Source organism: Globicephala melas, chromosome X, assembly GCF_963455315.2.
Source record: "Globicephala melas chromosome X, mGloMel1.2, whole genome shotgun sequence".
NCBI classification, from domain to species: Eukaryota; Metazoa; Chordata; class Mammalia; order Artiodactyla; family Delphinidae; genus Globicephala; species Globicephala melas.
The window spans coordinates 89,917,801-89,937,602 of NC_083335.1; the positions used below are offsets into that span (position 1 = coordinate 89,917,801).

Consider the following 19,802-nt stretch of genomic DNA (forward strand, 5'->3'; position numbering starts at 1 on the left):
ATGCCCCATTGTAAATGTCAAATCATTTCTTGAAGTTTTCCTCTGGACTCACTGGTAGATAATTATCAGAAGTTTGTTATTCTGAGTCTTCTAGATCCATTTTCCCCCTTGTTCCGTGGTATTTTTCACAGGTCTTACTGTTACTTTACTCTTTATTCATCTTAGTCCTTGGTCCCGTACCCTGTCCCCAGCTAGTGATAGAATACTCTTCTCCTACTTACAACAGAATGACAGGTTGATGTGCAAGTTTAAACAAAATTTAACTCTGTGTACCTTTGTACGATGTGAGAGGGTGTCTTCTTCCTACCCCATGGTCTGGTTCTCTGGTTCTCTGAACTGATGTGTTACACAAAAAACTGTAATTCTCAGCATGCACTACAACCTGGTTTCTTTCTACAATGGCCCCATGTAAATAATGCCCCATAAACTTATTACCCGTGTAGGTACTATGCCTTCCCATACTCAGGAGAAAAAAAAGAAAGACGCTCATATTTCTGGCTGGTTCAAATCCTGAATATCTGGGTGAATCTCTAGTGGGTGAAGAACAAAATATTTTCCTACCTTTTATGAAGCATTTTGTGTCCAAACCCAGCTCCCGTTGTCCCGAAATTAGTTCCAATTTCTTCAAGGTTCGGGTATTATATGACCTATCAGTTTTGTTTTCCATGGTGGGAGGTTTATTTTTCCCCATAGGCCTTCATTAGTGTCTTTTGTTAGCTGTGGAGAGAGGCTTCCCTGGGGACTGTTAGCCAGATGCCACTTTGAATAACAACAGCAACAGCTAACATTTACTGAGCACTTACCATGTACCATCCACCCATTTTCTCATTTATTCACAACAACCCTCATTTAACCTCTCTAAGACCAGTTTGCCAAGGACACTCTCTGCTAAGGGCACACACTGCCATGTGCATGTATTTAAAATCATTTGCAAACTTCCAGGCTGTCTGGGATTCAAACAAATATACCATCTTTTTAATGCTTTTCTAAATTTCTTAGCCTTTCTGACCCTGGCTTGACCCCTCAAATGCCAGTATTTCCTTCTCCTTCCCTGGCGTGGTGATGTGATACATAACCTCATTAGCTAACTCTGTGATTAATCTCTCATTTGATATATATCTCATGTCAGTCATGCCTTATAATTGGGCATTTAGTAACCAAATTTAAGTCAAAAAAATTAAAAATTTTTTTAGTCGGAGAAATTATAGGTTCCAGGTATTTGAGTGAATGTTTTACTTCTCTGTGCTATTTTTGTAAACTTTATGGAAGAAAGGTCTTTTGTAAAGAATATATGGGTCATATACCCTTTCAGAGAAACACACGACATAAAATGTTAACAACTGTAGAGAAGTACTTTACATGAGCACCAGATTCACTAGTAGACAGTCACGGGAATGCTAAGAAGGCAAAACACCTATACAAAATGGTTACAAATTGGATTTTCTGGAAAGCTTTTGAGATGGAGTTTAACATGCACAATGTTTTTTAGGGAGTAATCTTGGGATAAACACCTGTGGAAAGAAGGAAAGGGCAGCAGGATTGAATAGCGGGAGAAGCTGGGTTGTGATGCAAGATCAACGGCCTCAGCTAACCCTCTCTCAAGGAGGTCAGAGTCTTCGGAGTTCTCCCTCTTTGGGTCAAGATAGTCGGATTGTTAAAATGTCTTTTCAATCAGCAATTGGAAGAGGAACATCTGAGAAGGGAGTGGCCTTGGTGAAGCTGCTCTTTGCAGCCTGAGGCAATCTCTGAAGGTGCTGACCTTGAAGGCTGACTGCTGGCAACAACCTGTCCTTCACTGAAGGGGGATCTAGGCAGAGGAGCATCACAGGATCCACCACGATGATCCTCTCTGAAAAGTCAGTCATTTCAGAGATGACCAAACTGATTCAGAATGTTTCCAATTACTTTAAGGCTTCCTGTAATTCTACAGTACTTTTTAAAGCCCTAATAAGATGAAGATTCAAATGAATCACTACTTTCCATGGGACTTAGCTAGTAATCACTAAATACCAGATCATCTGGAAAAGGAAAAGAACTGACTTTCACTGAGCACTTTCTGGCTCAGGTCTTTAACATACATAATTTCATGTCACTGGCCCAAAAGTTTACAGATGAGAAAAAGGAGACAGAAAACTTAGCCACAGCTGGTCAATTGTATAATTAGAACTAAATCACCACAAAACTCTTGATTCACTAGGATGGCTCATCCTGACAAAGTAACTGTGATGTCAGACACATCCCACTCCTGGCTTTTGGAGTGTTTTGGCAAATGGTGGCAGAGCCGATGGCCAGGGAACCTGGGCCAGAGCAGATGGTCTGGATGGTGCCCAGCACTGTCCCAGGAGAGAACAAAGGGCTGCCGTGCTATCCCTGGACAAATGTATTAGGCACAGCCTTCTTGGAAACCTCCAATGAGAGAGGATCTATTAAACATGTCCCCTTGCCAAGGTCGTCAATGATCCCAGCATACTGATGGGTCTTTCATGCCTTGAAGGAACCTAAGACACAGAACCCATCGATCAACTAATATTTTCTGAGAGCATGTGCCACATACTTGGGCATCAGAGGAAACACAAAGAGATTTAAGAACAGCATGTTATAGTCAAAACAGCACTGGCTTCCCACTTCACTTAGAATAAAATCCAAATTCTTTGTCACGGCTTATAATTCTTGCCCTTATTTCCCCCCTCTTTCTCAGATCTTCCCCACCCCCTTGTTCACTTTAGCCACACTGTTTTTTTCACTAGCTATGCCATTTGCCTGGAACAAATCTTCCCCAAATCTCTGTGTAACTGACTTGTTCTCTTCCTCTAGGTTGCAGCTCAAATTTTTCTGTTTCAGAGAGATTTTCTCTGATTCCCACAGCTAAAGTCGGCCTCTATTCGACACTGTTTTATTTTCTTCATGGCACTTTTCACTTTCTGAAGTTATCTTCTTTGCTCATGTACTTGTTCCTCATCTGTCTCCCTAAAATATGTAAGCTACATGGGAATCTGGACCTTCTTTACCCATAGTACTTAGAACAGTGCTTGACACATAATAGGGACTCAAATACTTGCAGAATGAATAAAGTAAGAGAGAGACCTAAGTTCCATTTCTGCTTCTGTAAGTTGTGTGAGATTGGGAGGATCATTTAACCACTTTGAATGGAAGCTCATTCATCTAGAATAAGAGTTAGCACACTATGGCTCAAAGACTAAATATAGCTGGTCACCCAATTTTGTAAAGAAAGCATTATTGGAACACAGACATGCTCATTCATTTATGTATTGTCTCTAACTCCTTTAATGCTATAAGGGCAGAGGTGAGTAGTTGAGACAGCATCTGGCTCACAAAGCTTAAAATACGTACAATCAGACCCTTTAAGGAAAGAGTTTGCAAACCGTTGGTGATCATAACATCTGCAGCATTTTTGTAAGGAACGAATGAGAAGATGCATGTGAAAGATCTTTATGAAGTGAAAAATGCTACTCATGTCAGGGGTCAACTTTATTAACTATGAAGATGATTGTCATGAAGCCACTGCAATCAATCAGTCAATGACTGTGTAAAAGAACGGCACTGACTTATAAGACCCAGACTATTTCAAGAGGACTTCAGAAAAGTGTGAAATCATCCTTTTGGGCATAGCCCTACCTGAATGAGTCCAGGCTTGGGATTACAATCACCTCACCAAAGTGGAAGTACAAAGGAAACAGACACACTTGATCAAATTTCTGCTCTACTACTCATCAGCTGTGTGCCTTTGGAATCTCATCAACTCTATCCATCAGGTTCCTCATCTGCAAAATGAGGATAGTAAATTAATATATACACACTACTGTATATCAAATAGATAATCAACAAGAACCTACTGTATAGCACAGGGAACTCTACTCAATACTCTGTAATAACCTATATGGGAAAAGAATCTGAAAAAGAATAGATATATCTATATGTATAACTAAATCACTTTGCTGTACACCTGAAACTAACACAACACTGTAAAGTAAATATACTCCAATATAAAATTTTTTAAAACGTACTGATATTCCATAGGATTGTTGTGAGGATCAAATGAGATAATGCATGGAAAGAGATAGCACCTAGCTCATTGTCAACATCAATGGCAATTGTTATCATCATCATCTTCATTGTCGTCATCTAGCTACTTCTCCCACGTTCTGAACTAATTCAGTGGCTAAGGAAACAAGTTGGTGTACTGGTCCCATTACATACTAGAGAGGTCTGCACTGGATGCCAGGGGTCTCATTTTCCTCCCTGTTTCTTCTGTATTCATCTACTCTCTCCAGGGCTGAACCACTCGCTTCCCAGATGACCCTTGAACCCTGGGTTTTATCCTAGCCTCTCCTCTTCCTTACTCCCTACATCTAATAGACTGCTAATTTTGCCTCCTGAAAATAATCTCTAGTGTCTGGGCTCTGGGCTCTATCTTTATGGCCCAGACCCTATTTCACAGGCTCACCAGCTCTTGCCTCAACTCATATCATTGTCTCCCAGGTGGGCACCTGACTCCAGGGAACTCCAGCTTCAGCCCACCCTCCACACAGCATCAGTGTTATCCTCTAGAATAAAATCATGCCACTTCTTTACTTTAAAAGCTCTGGGATTCCTCATTGTCTATTTGTTGCATGAGGCCCTTCTAAACCTGTCACCTGCCTACCTAGTCAATCTAATCTTCTTTCACCTGTTTCCTGTTGACACCCTCCCCACGTGTGTGTTTCAATCACATACACCTATTTGCTGCTTCCCTGGCCAACCTATAGACCCAATAGTGAGAAAAAAATGCTTGTTGTTGTAAACTACCAAAATTTGAGGGGTTGCTTTATAAAAAGCAGCATTCTCTTAGCAGAAATATGACTAATATGTGACAGAAATTATAATTGAATAACCACGTATTGAGCTAAAATGTTTTTCCCCCCGATATAACATCTACAGCCTAATTTCACTCCACAATAAAGTCATGAATTTACAGATTCACACATAAACATGTATGGAGAGGGAAATCAAATATGGTGTCCTTGGGAAACATTTGCTAGATGTGTATCTTATATACCACAACTTAATCTTCATTAGCAGGGACAATTGTCTTTTTAAAAATACCATAGTAGGGAAGTTTTAAAGAATAAAAATTATGAATCAAGAAGAATCAAAGAGGCAGAAAAATGCAGAGGAAATGGAACTCAATAAAAAGCCTGTGAAGTAACACAAAATGGGGACAATTTAGGTTGATTGAATGATGCGAGGTAGAAGAAAGGAAGCTCAGCAAGATAGAGGTCCTCAAAAGGGCAGGAAGAGTGAGAAGAGTGAAAGGCCAAGCAGTGACCTGGAAGTGGATCTGAGCCAGAGGAGTCGCCTAAGAGAGGCTAGCCCTGTGGCTGAGTAAGAAGGTCTGGGTCATAGGAGAACATTGTTCCCAAGTAGAGGTAGCCATTGAATTAATTCTCTTGGGCATTTATCTGAGCGCCTTAATGGGTGCTTGAAGATAATTTTGCCCGCATTAGCTACTAAGGAGACTTGACCCTCAATGAGAGATACCATTGGGTACATTAACCGCCCTGCTAATGGCCTAACCTCTTTGATAATGTCACATATACAGTTCTTTTCCCTGACTGGCTTTGAAGTCCCCCTGCCCCCGCAATAATTGCATATTGTTTCTCTTACCTTGTTGCTGGGAAGGAAGGAAAAGAGAGAGGGAGGGAGGGAGGGAGGGAGGGAGGGAGGAAGAAGACTGGAGGTGCAAAGAGCAAACTATAATTCACTCTTGGTAACTACTACAGCCCATGGACAAGGCAGTGCTGGTATCCTGGGAGTTACCAGCAAAGTAAAGATGTCCTGTTCAGTTCCCAGGGCCTTATGTGCATACTCTGAATTACCTTGATCTTCAGTCTGAAAAAGGGGACTTGAAGTGATCCAGGACTTGGAGTCCATATCCAATTTGTAGCAGACTCTTTGGATCCTTGCTGGAAAAAAAACAGGGAGAGCAGGATAAAACCCACCAGTTATCATGAGTCATCAAAGGGAAGAGAACTGTTTCATCCAGTTTTTCCAGGTAATTAACATGACATCATGTAAGAGCCCATGGTGTGAAATAGGTACTACCATGGAGAACTGATCTCAGCTCTTTAGGGTCTCCATTTCAACGTAAACTTTGATAAACAGAAGAAAAGAAAGCAAATATGGTATCGTTTGTTATTTGGATATTTTAAAACTTTCCATCCTGGAAATTACTTCTAAGAGTAATAAGATACCAATGTCCACTGAAAAGATCTAATTTTGGTGAATTCCAAGTTTTCATGGGCCATAAACTGCTAAATCCTTGGGGACAGGTTTGTATATCTGGTTTGAAAACCCCTTTGTATCCAGAACATGTTGTACTAAATAAACAAATAAACAAATAAATATACCTCCAACATCAACAGGAAATGCCCTGGGTGATTTTGGAGATGGGCATTGATGGCATCGACGGCAGCGTCCTAGTCTAGCACACATAAGTTCAATTACGATGGAATAAGTTCAGTTATGATGGAATAAGCTATAACCTGCAGTGGTCCATTTTAGAAAACTTACTATTATTTGTATTAGAAAAAATTTTAATGGTAAAAATATAGTAATTAAGGACTTTAAATGAAAAAAAAATGTCCTAACATTCCAACAATTCCTAACCATAATAGAATAAGTAGTTAAAATAAAATTGGGAAGTGAGTGAATTGGTTTCTTCTACAGGTCTTAGTTTCCCATTTTTAAAATAAAGGGCATGGGCCAGAAAATTTCGAAGTTTCTTCCTGGTGGCAAGAGACCAAGATCTCTAAGTCTGTGTGTGAACATAGGTTAAGGGTAAACCCTCTTGCCTGCAGCCAGAGTTTCTGTGAATCTGGCATTCCATCCTTATCCCCTATCGCACTCCATTTTGCCTTAACTCACCCAACTCACCAGGAACCTCTCTACTTTACCAGGACCAATCTTCTCAACCCTTTTTTTGGACCTTGGCCAGGCTACTCCCCTCATTTGAATGTCATCCCTAGATCACCCAAATCCCACTTTGTTCTTCAAGACACAGCTCACTGTTTGCTTCCTCTATGAAGCTTTGCCTGAATAGATCAGCTCTGGCTCTTTCATTTCTCTGAGCTATTGTTTGTATCATCTACAGTGCGATTACATACAGTCCACTATGCACTGTGGATGTTTCATTTAGTTTAAGAGCTTGGACTGTGGAACCAGGCTACCTAGATTCAAACCTCATCTATACCACTTATTTACTCCATGACCTTGGGCAGTCAGTTAACCTTGATTAACCTCTCTATGTCTTGGTTTCATCACTTATCAACTGGGGATAATGTGATATGCACTTCAGAAGTTCTGTGTCATGGAACTATTTCTGGCCACATCATCTTAAGTATCCACTGAGAATGTCTCAAGAAATGTGTTCAGCATTCTACAATGTCAACACTATATAACATTTTTGTGGTCTATTAAAAAATGTGCACAGTATTATTTTAATACATTCATGTCCATGTAAACATTTTAAATACAAATAAATGAATAACTCTTAATCCCACCACCTAGAGATAATTATTGTTTAAAATGTTGCATTTATTCTTACAGATATTTTTTCACAAATTGTGGTAGTTTTAAAATATGTCCAAAAAGTCTTTAACACTCCTTCCTTCAAAAGGTGGAGCCTAATTTCCTTCCCATTGAGAGTGGGTCAGACTTAGTGACTCTCTTCTAGCTATTAAAATGTGGCAAAGGTGATGGTGTGCAATTTCTGAAACTAGGTCATAAAAAGCACTGCCTCTCTCTTTTTCTTTCTCCCTCCTTCTCTCCCTCTCATCCTCTCTCCCACTTTCTTTGTCTCACCACTCTCTCTGTGGGAGCCAGCTGCCATATGGGGACATTAAAGCAGCACAATAAAGTGGCACATATGGCAAAGAACTGAGGCCTCCTGCCAACAGCCACATGAGTGAGCCATCTTAGAAGCAGATCCTCCAGCCCCAGTCATGTGACATGAGTAACCCTGATCTGGAATCACCCAGCCAAGCCATTCCCAAATTCCAGACACACAGAAGCTATGAGATAATGTAGTTTTGGGGTAATTTGTTGAGCAGCAATAAATATCACACACACACACACACACACACATATATATATATACCGTGTGCTCTCCTGGCCCATAGCATTAATCACATACTGTATATCTAGCAATCCCATGTTTACCTGTCTTTCCACCTCTAGAGTAGAAGCTGCTTGGGAGAAGGGAATGTTTAGTTCTTAGCTGTATCTCCAGGACCTAGCACACTGCCTGCCACATTGTACAAGTTCAGAGAACTTTGATGCATAAATGAGAGAGTGAGTAATGTGGAAATAGGAGGGAAAGGGGAAGACCTTTGGTGAGAGGTGTGGCTGTGAAACAAGGGAAGTAGTAGAAACATAGTGAGTTGGAATATTAAAGTCAAGTGAAGGAGGACTGGTTCAAATCCTGATCCTAAAACCATCTAAGCTGAAACTAAGGATGTACCCAACATTAGGCTTTGGACTCGAAATAAAGGCAAAATCTGCATCTGTCTTGGCCCTTGGAAGGCAAAATAAATAAATAAATAAACACATATCATTTCTGGTATCTTTATATTTGCATGTAATCAAAGGTCATGTGATGGTATAGATTACCCTAATATTTAGTCAATATAACACTTGTGAATGAATAACACATACAATTCTGATTTATTGTTATTATCAGAATGTTCACATCAAAATTCTAGATGTATTTGGAGGTAGGCATTCTAGATATAACTTGGAGTAAAAAAACTCACGTGGGCTTCCCTGGTGGCGCAGTGGTTGAGAGTCTGCCTGCCGATGCAGGGGACATGGGTTCGTGCCCCGGTCTGGGAAGATCCCACATGCCGCGGAGCGGCTGGGCCCGTGAGCCATGGCCGCTGAGCCTGCGCGTCCGGAGCCTGTGCTCCGCAACGGGAGAGGCCACAGCAGTGAGAGGCCCGCGTACCGCAAAAAAAAAAAAAAAAAAAAAAAAAAAAAAAAAACTCATGTGCTTTACATATTGAAATTCTTTCAAATTGTTGAAGTATAAATGCATATTGATCTTCGCAAAAGTTAAATACTACCACAATTAATAATGATGTGAAAGCTGTTAATTTTATATTCAAAGACAATTAGTAAGAATTTTCAAATAGTTAAATAAGTAGGGACATAGATTGACAGTTTATACCATATTAAGTGAGAGTATTAGTTGATAAATTAATGAAGAAGATTAATTCCTTTCTAAACCAGCAAGCATTTTATAAAAATTTAAATACAAAGCCAAATAATAGAGATTAAACTATATCATAAGTCTATCTTTCCAGGGATTGTTTTCAGTGCTATCATTTATACTATTAAACAAGATAACATGTAAGACTGTTTCTGAACAGTTAAGAAAACATCTTTCTCAAGCAATGCACAGAGCTTTTTTGAGGGGGACTGCTTCAACTAAAGTGCATCACCATGACCAAAATTCAAGTCCAACAGATGAGGAATAGATATCCTTATCCTTAGCTGGTTACTAGTAGAGAGAAGGGAAGGCTTAATAATATGGTGGCAGCCTTACCCCCAGTAGAATCCTATGTTGACAGAAAAAGCCTCAAAATCTCTTGCTTATCCACCAGCTTCATTTGAAAGTGAGCATCCATTTGGTACCATAAATGTGTATTATAGTGATCACACGATCAATCACGCAGCTGATAGTACCTGAGAAAACACTGTCATGATCTGAAACATGTTTCTGATCCATAATGTCAATCTAGGCGGGCTTCCCTGGTGGTGCAGTGGTTGAGAGTCCGCCTGCCGATGCAGGGGACGTGGGTTCGTGCCCCGGTCCGGGAAGATCCCACATGCCGCGGAGCGGCTGGGCCCGTGAGCCATGGCCGCTGAGCCTGCGCGTCCGGAGCCTGTGCTCCGCAACGGGAGAGGCCACAACAGTGAGAGGCCCACGAACTGCAAATAAAAAACAAAAACAAAACAAAACAAACAAACAAACAAAAATCATAACGTCAATCTTGTGAAAGTTCACTGTTAGATTCTTCATAATAAATATTTTGGTACATTTTCAGATTTATCCTTATGATCTAGGAGTTCATTTTATGATGGCGATGTTCAGCTTTGGCTTCAGCTTTGACTTAATATGATTTTTTAACACTGGCCTTTTAGTATTTGGCCAAAAGGTGTTTTCAGTGAACTGTAATGAAAACCATGCATGGGTCCTGACGGGAAATAGATAATCCCTGCAATGCTTGGTAGAGGTCTGTGGCTCCAAACTTGAATAAAGGGAAACCTTGAGTGGGTTTTTTGGTTCCCAGAGGAGGGCTGGCATTGATGAGAAGATGTACCTACCTCCCTTACCCTAATTAAGGGAATAAGGGAAGTGAGATGGGGTCCCCCTGACAGATGACAGGGGTCAGGGGGTGCGGAAAGGGTATTATTATGGGGAGGCACATTTGGTATCTTCAATAGGCCAAGCACTGCTGAGAAGAGATGCATAAAAGAACCTTATGATATTGCAGTAACAAAATTAAACCCCCTTCTTAGATGGGACTTCAGGCAGGACCTCCTCAGTCCAGATTTCTCTTTAGACCAAATGCTATCAGCATGAGGATTGGAGATGTTTGGGTGTCTACTGACAGATGCAGGAATTAATTAAGCATAGTAGTGGAGGTGCTATGAGGCTGCAGGGATTAGAATCCTCAGGGTCACCAGGTTGCCAGCGTGGAGCTCAGCTGTCCAGACCCCTAACTGCTTACCGGCTGCTTACTTCTCCTCATTGTTCACAGAGACACTTGAAGCAGAATAAAATTTACCTTCCAATTGCACAACACGCCTAAATTGTTCCCTACAATTCCTGAACTTATCTGGATATTTATCGAGCACCTAATAGGAAGAAAACTGATATTCAAAAGAGCCCTTGGCATTGTCATAGAACAAGGTGATTAGGAGTCTGAAATATGGATTCCATCAGCTCTTTGACTACATCAGCTTTTTGACCTTGGGCAAGTTGTTAAAAATTCCTGAGTCCTAGTCTTCCTCATCTGTAAAATGAGATTAAAACTCTGACAGGACAGATGAACTGTAGCTACCCATTTTTTTCAGCTGGAGTTCTCAAGTCTCCTCAACCTTTTGGCTATTTATCTGGCCTCACCTACCTCACCTCGTTAAGGTCTTTGAATTGTCCTCCTGGTAGAAAATATTCCAAGTTTGAGGAGGGATGTCAAATTGGGCATAAGCTCTGTTCATTCTGGATTCGGGATTCAGGCAAATCAGGAAGCGGCTGGGGTCTGTTTAAGGGCAGGCCAAGGAGCTAACAGGAAAGACTACCTCCCAAGAGAAAGCAAAATCCAACCAGTTTGACTCAAGACCGAGGGGGCAGCAAATTTATAGTATCACCAAAACTCTGATCAAAATATTTTAGTTAACATCTTAGTGTACTCAACGATGGAAAGTGTACACTATTATAGTATTTGCCAATTTGGAGATTTCTGAGGGTTTAGGGAGGTATCCCTCTCAAGTGTCAAAGGCTTAATGTATTATCTTATAGATCCTCTCTATTCTTTTAGACAATATTTAAGTTGGTTCCCAAACTCTGGGATAGCAGGAAGCTTATATAAGCTACTAAAGGCAACTGAAATCCATAGCAAATAATAAGTTATTTGCTTAGATTTCCTGGGCAGGGGCTGTTTTCATCAGGTTATGTGAGAACATCCACCTCCTGAGCAGGGAAATTTATTTATGTATTTACTGAGAGCTCCCTATGAGTAAAGTACTAAATAAATAGTGTGCTTAGATAAGTGATCACAAAGGCAGCAAGACGTGAGCCCCGCTTTCAGGTTATTTGTACTTTAGTTTGACTAAAAGTAACAATAATAATTTATATCTCTGTGACATTTTCCATTTTTCAAAGAGTTTTAATACCTATTCTCATTTCATCTTCAAAGATTCCTATAAGACAAGTACAATTAACTCCACTTTAAAGATGAGGAAACTGGGGTTCCAAGAAGTAAAGACATTTTTCTAAGGTCATGAAATGAACACATAATCACGATTCAAACCCAGGTCTTCTGACTCTTGGTTTAATGGTCTCATGTACCATAGCTCCATCTTGAAGAGGAAAATCTATGCCTTTGCTAAATCAAGGTGGAAGGGAAGGAGCAGAAAATGTTTTTGCTTGATTTCCCCAATCAATCAGGGCCCAATCAGGGCCTATTATAATCCGTCTGGCCCTGGCAAAGATGCCATGCAGGAACTAGGGGAAAAAGAGGACTTTTTCTCTACCATTCAAAGGCTTTCAAATTAACTTCATGTTAAGAAGCAAGTGGAAAAAAAATAGAAAGTGTTAAGAAGACTTGAACTAGACCCAATGGGGTGGTAACACACTCTTACAGTATGATGGTCCTTGTCCTTATGGGGCTTAGGGTGCCTTTCCTGTTCACCTTTATATGTCCCAGCGCCTGCCACAGGGTCTGGGACATAGTAAGTATAGGTACTCAATAAAAAATATGTTGTGTAAATAAAAGATCAACAGGAGCAAACAGATAACCATGAAACACACCTTAGCATATATTGTAATTTCAAACATGACAAAGAAGGAATCACAAAGCAATAGGAATTGGATGCTTATCTAACACAAGGGATTTGGAAAATTAACTATTTGTAGAAAATCAAGTTAGAACCGTATTTTATAATATAATCTCATAATGTCAAGTAAACGCCAGATGAATCAATGAGTCAAATGACAAGAACAAAACTATTTTTAAAGGCAGAACTAACCCGAAATTATAATTTCATTAATTTCTGACTGACAAGGGATTTCTAAGTATAAATATAAAGTAAGAAATCATACTATAAACAGCTAACAACATGATTACATAAAAAGAAGATTTGGTTCTTGATTTTAAATTTTAAAATTTCTGTGTGTCTGAGAACACCATGAATGTCATTTGATGAACTAGGAAATATATAATAAATAAAAACAAATATTAATCATTTAACATATTAAAAATATATAAAGCATGTAAAAACCATCACTTATGCAAAAAGCTAACAACCCAGTAAGAAAAAACATAAATACACTAAGAAAAATGGTCAAAGGACATAAGAAACTAATTCATAGAAGAAAAAAATGGAAAATAGCTGAAAAAATATTCAACCTCACTGCTAATCAAAGAAAAATAAAAGAACAGTGAAATATTTTTTACCTACTATATTTGTAGAAATTTAATTATAATGTTCAATACTATCAAAAGCATGATGAAACGGCCCTCCTGTAAAATGATGGTAGAAATTAAAATGGTACAAACTTTCTAGAAGGCAACTTGGCAATTGTTTACCAAATTTTTTTCATGTGCATAGTCTATAAATCAGTACAGGTATACCTCCCAGATATTGTGGGTTGGGTTCCAGACCACCGCAATAAAGCAAATATTGCGAAAAAGCGAGACGAGTCACACGAATTTTTTGGTTTCCCAGTGCATATAAAAGTTATATTTACACTATAGTGTAGTTTATTAAGTGTGCAATAGCATTATGTCTAAAAAAATGACAATGTACTTGGCTTATTTTAAAAATACTTTATTGCTCAAAACTAACCATCATCTGAGCCTTCAGCGAGTCATGACCTTTTTGCTAGTTGAGGGTCTTGCCTCTATGTGGATGGCTGCTGACTGATCAGAGTGATGGTTGCTGAAGATTGAGGATGGTGTGGCAATTTCTTAAAATAAGACAGTGGTGAAGTTTGCTGCATCAACTGACTCTTCCTTTCATGAACAGTTTCTCTGTAGTGTGCACTGCTGCTTGATAGCATTTTACCCATAGTAGAACTTCTTTCACAATTGGAGTCAGTCCTCTCAAACCCTGCCACTGCTTTATCAACTAAGTTTATGCAGTATTCTAAATCCTTTGTTGTCATTTCTACACTCTTCACAGCATCATCATCAGGAGTGGATTCCATCTCAAGAAACCACTTTCTTTGCTCATCCATAAGAAGCAATGCCTCATCCATTAAAGTTTTATCATGAGATTGCAGCAATTCAGTCACATCTTCAGGCTCCACTTCTAATTCTAGTTCTCTTGCTATTTCCACTCCATTGCAGTTCCTTCTTCCATTGAGTCTTGAATCCCTTAAAGTCATCTATGAGGGTTGGAATCAACTTCTTCCAAACTCGTGTTAATGTTGATATTTTGACTGCTTCCCATGAATCATGAATGTTCTTCATGGCATCTAGAATGATAAATCCTTTCCAGAAGGTTTTCCATTTACTTTGCCCAGATCCATCAGAGGAATCACTACCTATGACAGCTATAGCCTGACAAAATATATTTCTTAAATAATAAGACTTAGAAGTAAAAATTACTCTGGCTGTTGTTCTAGCAGTCATGAAAACAACATGAAGCTCACTGCACATCTCCATCAGAGCATCTGGGTACACTGTCAATGAGCAGTAATATTTTGAAAGGAATCTTTTTTTCTGAGCAGTAGGTCCCAACAGTGCACTCCATATATATATATATATATATATATATATATATATATATATATATATATATATATATATATATATATATATATATAAAGTAAACCATGTTGTAAATAGATGTGCTGTCATCCAGGCTTTCTTGTTCCATTTTTAGAGCAGAGGCAGAGTAGATTTAGCATAATTCTTAAGCGCTCTAGGGTTTTTAGAATGGTAAATGAGCACTGGCTTCAACTTAAATTCACCAGCTACATTAGCCCCTAACACGAAAGTCAGTCTGTCCTTTGAAGCCAGGTGTTGACTTCTCCTCTCTAGCTATGAAAGTCCTAGATGGCATCTTCTTCCAATTGAGGACTATTTCATCTACATTGGAAATCTGCTGTTTAGTGTAGCCAGCTTCATTAATAATCTTAGCTAGATCTCCTGGAAAACTTGTAGCTTCTACATCAGCACTTGCTGCTTCACCTTGCACTTTTTTTCCCCCACAATGCTACTCACTTTATAATTTCAGTCTTCACACTGTTCAATTCTAAAAGCTTCAAAAACATTTTAATTGAAGTATAGTTCCTGTACAATATTATATAAGTTATGGGTGTACAAGATAGTGATTCACAAATTTTAAAGGTTATACTCCACTTATAGTTATTATAAAATATTGGCTATATTCTCTCTGTTGTACAATATATCCTTGCAGCTTACTTTATACCTAATAGTTTGTATCTCTTACTCCCCTACCCCCATAGCGCCCCTCCCCCCTCCACTGGTAACCACCAGTTTGTTCTCTATATCTGTGAGTCTGCTTCTTTTTTTTAATATTCACTAGTTTGTTGTATTTTTTGATTCCACATATAAGTGATATCATACAGTATTTGTCTTTCTCTGTCTGACTTATCTTACTTAGCACGATGCCCTCCAGGTCCGTCCATGTTGCCACAAATGGCACATTTTCATTCTTTTTTATGGCTGAGTAGTATTCCATTGTGTATGCGTATATATATATATATATATATATATATATATATATATATATATACCCCACATCTTCTTTATCCATTCATCTGTTGATGGACACTTAGGTTGCTTCCATAGCTTGGCAATTGTAGATAAGGCTGCTGTGAACATTGGGGTGCATGTATCTTTTCGAATTAGTGTTTCTGTTTTTTTGGATGTATACCCAGGATTGGGATTGCTGGGTCATATGGTAGTTGTATTTTTAGTTTTTTGAGAAACCTCCATAATGTTTTCCACAGTGGCTGCACCAGTTTACATTCTCACCAACAGTGTACGAGGGTTCCCTTTACTTCACATCCTCGCCAACATTTGTTATTTGTGTTCTTTTTGATGATAGCCATTTCTGACAGGTGTGAGGTAATATCTCACAGTGGTTTTGATTTGCATTTCCCTGATGATTAGCAATGTTGAGATTTTTTTTCATGTGCCTGTTGGCTATCTGAATTTCCTCTTTGGAAAAATGTCTATTCAGTTCTTCTGCCCACTTTTTTAATCAGGTTTTTTTTTTGATGTTGAGTTGGTATGAGCTGTTTATAGATGTTGGATATTTTAAGCTTTTAAGTTTAGTTAGGTCCCATTTGTTTATTTTTGCTTTTATTTCTTTTGCTTTAGGAGACAGATCCAAAAAAATATTGCTACAATTTATGTGAAAGAGTGTTCTGCCTATGCTTTCCTCTAAGAGTTTTATAGTATCCAGTCTTACAAATAGGTCTTTAACCCATTTTGAGTTTAGTTTTGTATATGGTGTTAGAGAATGTTCTAATTTCATTCTTTTACACGTAGCTGTCCAGTTTTCCCAGCACCACTTATTGAAGAGACTGTCTTTTCTCCACTGTATATTCTTGCCTCCTTTGTCATAGATTAATTGACAATAAGTGCATGGGTTTATTTCTAGGCTCTCTATTTTGCTCCATTGATCTCTGTGTCTGTTTTTGTCACTTTGCACTTTTATGTTATGGAGGTGGCTTCTTTCCTTAAACCTCATGAATCAACCTCTGTTAGCTTCAAACTTTTCTTCTGCAGCTTTCTCACCTTTCTCAGCCTTCATAGAATTAAAGAGGGTTAGGCTTTTGCTCGGGATTGGGATTTAGCTTAAGGGAATGTCGTGGCTGGTTTTTCTTTTTGTTGTTGTTGTTTTTGTTTTTAGCTGCGTTGGGTTTTCTTTGCTGTGGGCTTTCTCTAGTTGCAGTGAGCGGGGGCGACTCTTCATTGCGGTGCGTGGGCTTCTCATTGCAGTGGCTTCTCTTGTTGTGGAGCATGGGCTCTAGGCACGCGGGCTTCAGCAGTCGTGGCACAAAGACTCAGCAGATGTGGCTCGCAGGCTCTAGAGTGCAGGCTCAGTAGTTGTAGTGCATGGGCTGAGTTGCTCTGAAGCATGTGGGATCTTCCCGGACCAGGGCTCGAACCCCTGTCCCCTGCATTGGCAGGCGGATTCTTAATCACTGCACCACCAAGGAAGCCCTCGTGGCTGGTTTGATCTTCTATCCAGACCACTAAAACTTTCTCCATATCAGCAATAAGGCAGTTTTGCTTTCCTATCATTCATGTGTTCACTGGAGTAGCACTTTTAATTTTCTTCAAGAACTTTTCCTTTTCATTCACCACTTGGCTAACTGTTTGGTGCAACAGGCCTAGCTTTCAGCCTGTCTCAGCTTTCAACATGCTTTCCTCACTAAGCTTAATCATTTCTAGCTTTTGATTTAAAGTGAGAGAGGTGTGACTCTTCCTTTCACTCGAACATTTAGAGGGCATTGTAAGGTTATTAATTGCCCTTATTTCAATATTGTGTCTCAGTGAACAGGGAGGCTCAAGGAGAGGGAGAGAGATGAGGGAACGGCTGGTTGATGGAACAGTCAGAACACACACAAACACTTATTGATTAAGTTTGCCGTCTTACATGGGCATGGCTTGTCGTGCCACAAAACTTTTACAATAGTAACATCAAAGATCACTGATCACAAATCACCATAACAAATCTAATAATAATGAAAAAGTTTGAAATATTGAGAGAATTCCTAAAAAGTGACACAGAGACATGAAGTGAGCAAATGCTGTTGGAAAAATGGTGCTGAAAGACTTGCTCAACACTGGGTTTCCGCAAACCTTTTCTTTGTAAAAAAACACGATATCTGCAGAGCACAATAAAGTGAAGTGCAATAAAATGAGGTATACCTGTAATTTTGCTTCTATAAAATCATCCAAAAGAAACAGAGATGCAAAAAGATGAATATACAATGGTTTTCTTCATAGGCATCTTGATAATAGTGAAAAAAATGTAAACCCAATACTCAACACTAGGGAATTGTTAGGCAAATGATTCATAAGATGGAATGCTAAGCAGTCATTAAAAATCAGGTTTTAGAATATTTATTGAAATACAAACTATTTGATATGTCCAGAAAAGATAAAAACAGAAGACCACAGAAGAGTATTATAACATGATACTATTATTTTGAAGGAGAAAGAAGGAAGAAAAGAAGGCAGGAAGAGAGAAGGAAAAGAGAAGAATAATGGAATAGCAACCTCTATTGATATTTTATTATACATCCCAGAATGGTGACATTGCAAGGGATTTCTGAGTTGTTGTTTTGGCTTTGCTATCCTGTTTTAAAATTCTTTTCAAATTTTTGTAATTGAAAAATTATTTATTTAAGACTGCAAAGAATACCCAGAAATCTCTGGGAAGTAGGATTACAAATATTCTTCATTTTCTTCTTGATACTTCTCTGTATTTTTTCAGTATTTGTACAAAGAGCATGAATTATTTTTATTGATAGGGAAAAAGTTCTTTTTTACACAAAGAAGATATGGGTATCTCTTGAGTGTGACATTCTATTTCAACATAGTATTTGTACAATACTATGAAATATATTTTTAATAATAAAGATCTGGTCTGAATAAGCTAGAATAGATAAAGAGTTCAAAATGGATACAAATTTGGCAGTGAGTCCTAGGTATCAAATATCCTCTCAATTCTTTCCACAAGGAAACTGTGACAGAAATGAAGACTTATTCCCCTCATTTTCTGTTCAGCTTCCATGACAGCCTGTGGGATGGAAAAGGCTTAGCTGCAGGCCTTGTCGCTTTGTGCTCAGAATTTGAGGGAGAAAGAAACAATAGTTGGGGTGTGGTTGAGTGGAGAGGTCTTAAGAATAGTATTTATAGGGTCTGTACACATTTTTTTCAAGATCCTACAAGTTAAAAAAAAAGGTTGCTGTAAATATTTTATTTCACCTCTGTTTCGAGTTTAAATAATGTCGAGCAACTTTTCAATAAATAATATTAAAAGATAACAGTGGCTGACATATTGAGTGCTTGCTTGCTCAATGCCAAGCACTGTATTAAATTTTGGCCATACAGTTCTTCTTTTAATCTGAACAGCAACCCTATGAGATAGGAACTATTTGAATCCCTATTTGAAAGATTTGAGAAACGTGAGCTCAGAGAGGTCCCTGGTGCCAAAAAGGTTGGGGACCGCTGCTTTATAATCCATTGCCTAATGTATCTACTAAAGCTAAAAAACGACCAATAAAAATGCATTCACGGGCTTCCCTGGTGGCGCAGTGGTTGAGAGTACGCCTGCCGATGCAGGGGACACGGGTTCGTGCCCCAGTCCGGGAGGATCCCACATGCCGCGGAACGGCTGGGCCCGTGAGCCATGGCCGCTGGGCCTGCGCGTCCGGAGCCTGTGCTCCGCAACGGGAGAGGCCACAACAGTGAGAGGCCTGCATACCACAGAAAAAATAATAATAATAAAATAAAATAAAATAGATAAGAAAATAAATGCATTCACATGGTCACCAAAAGACACACACTAAGTAGAAAGTTAACTAGTAGCACTGTTCTTAAAAGCCCCAAACTAGAAACTACCCAAATGCACATCATCTATCGAACAGATAAATTGTAGCATATTTACACAGTGGAATGCTATACAGCCATGAGAATGAATTATCTAAACTACATGCAACGAATAGATGAATATCACAAACATAACACTGAGCAAAAGAACTCAGGCCCCAAAGAGCACATCATGTACGATTCAACTTACTTATTTAAAACATGCAAAAGACAATCAAAATGAATCTATGGTTTCAAAATCTGGATAGTGATTACTCTTTGAGGTTGGAAGGTGGTGGTGGTTGAAGCCTAGATAGTGGCACATGAGGGGTTTCTGAGATGCTAGTAATGTTCTATTTCTTGATCTAGTTCCTGGTTACAAGAACGTGCTTACCTTGTGAAAATGAATTGAGCTGTACAGCTGCCATATGTGTACCTTTC

General features: G+C 39.0%; 1 pseudogene; it reads right to left on the minus strand.

Moving 5' to 3' along the window:
• Positions 1-1,667: 1,667 nt before the first annotated feature.
• On the minus strand, positions 1,668-17,276 carry LOC138842503 (tigger transposable element-derived protein 1-like; annotated as a pseudogene).
• Positions 17,277-19,802: the final 2,526 nt, after the last annotated feature.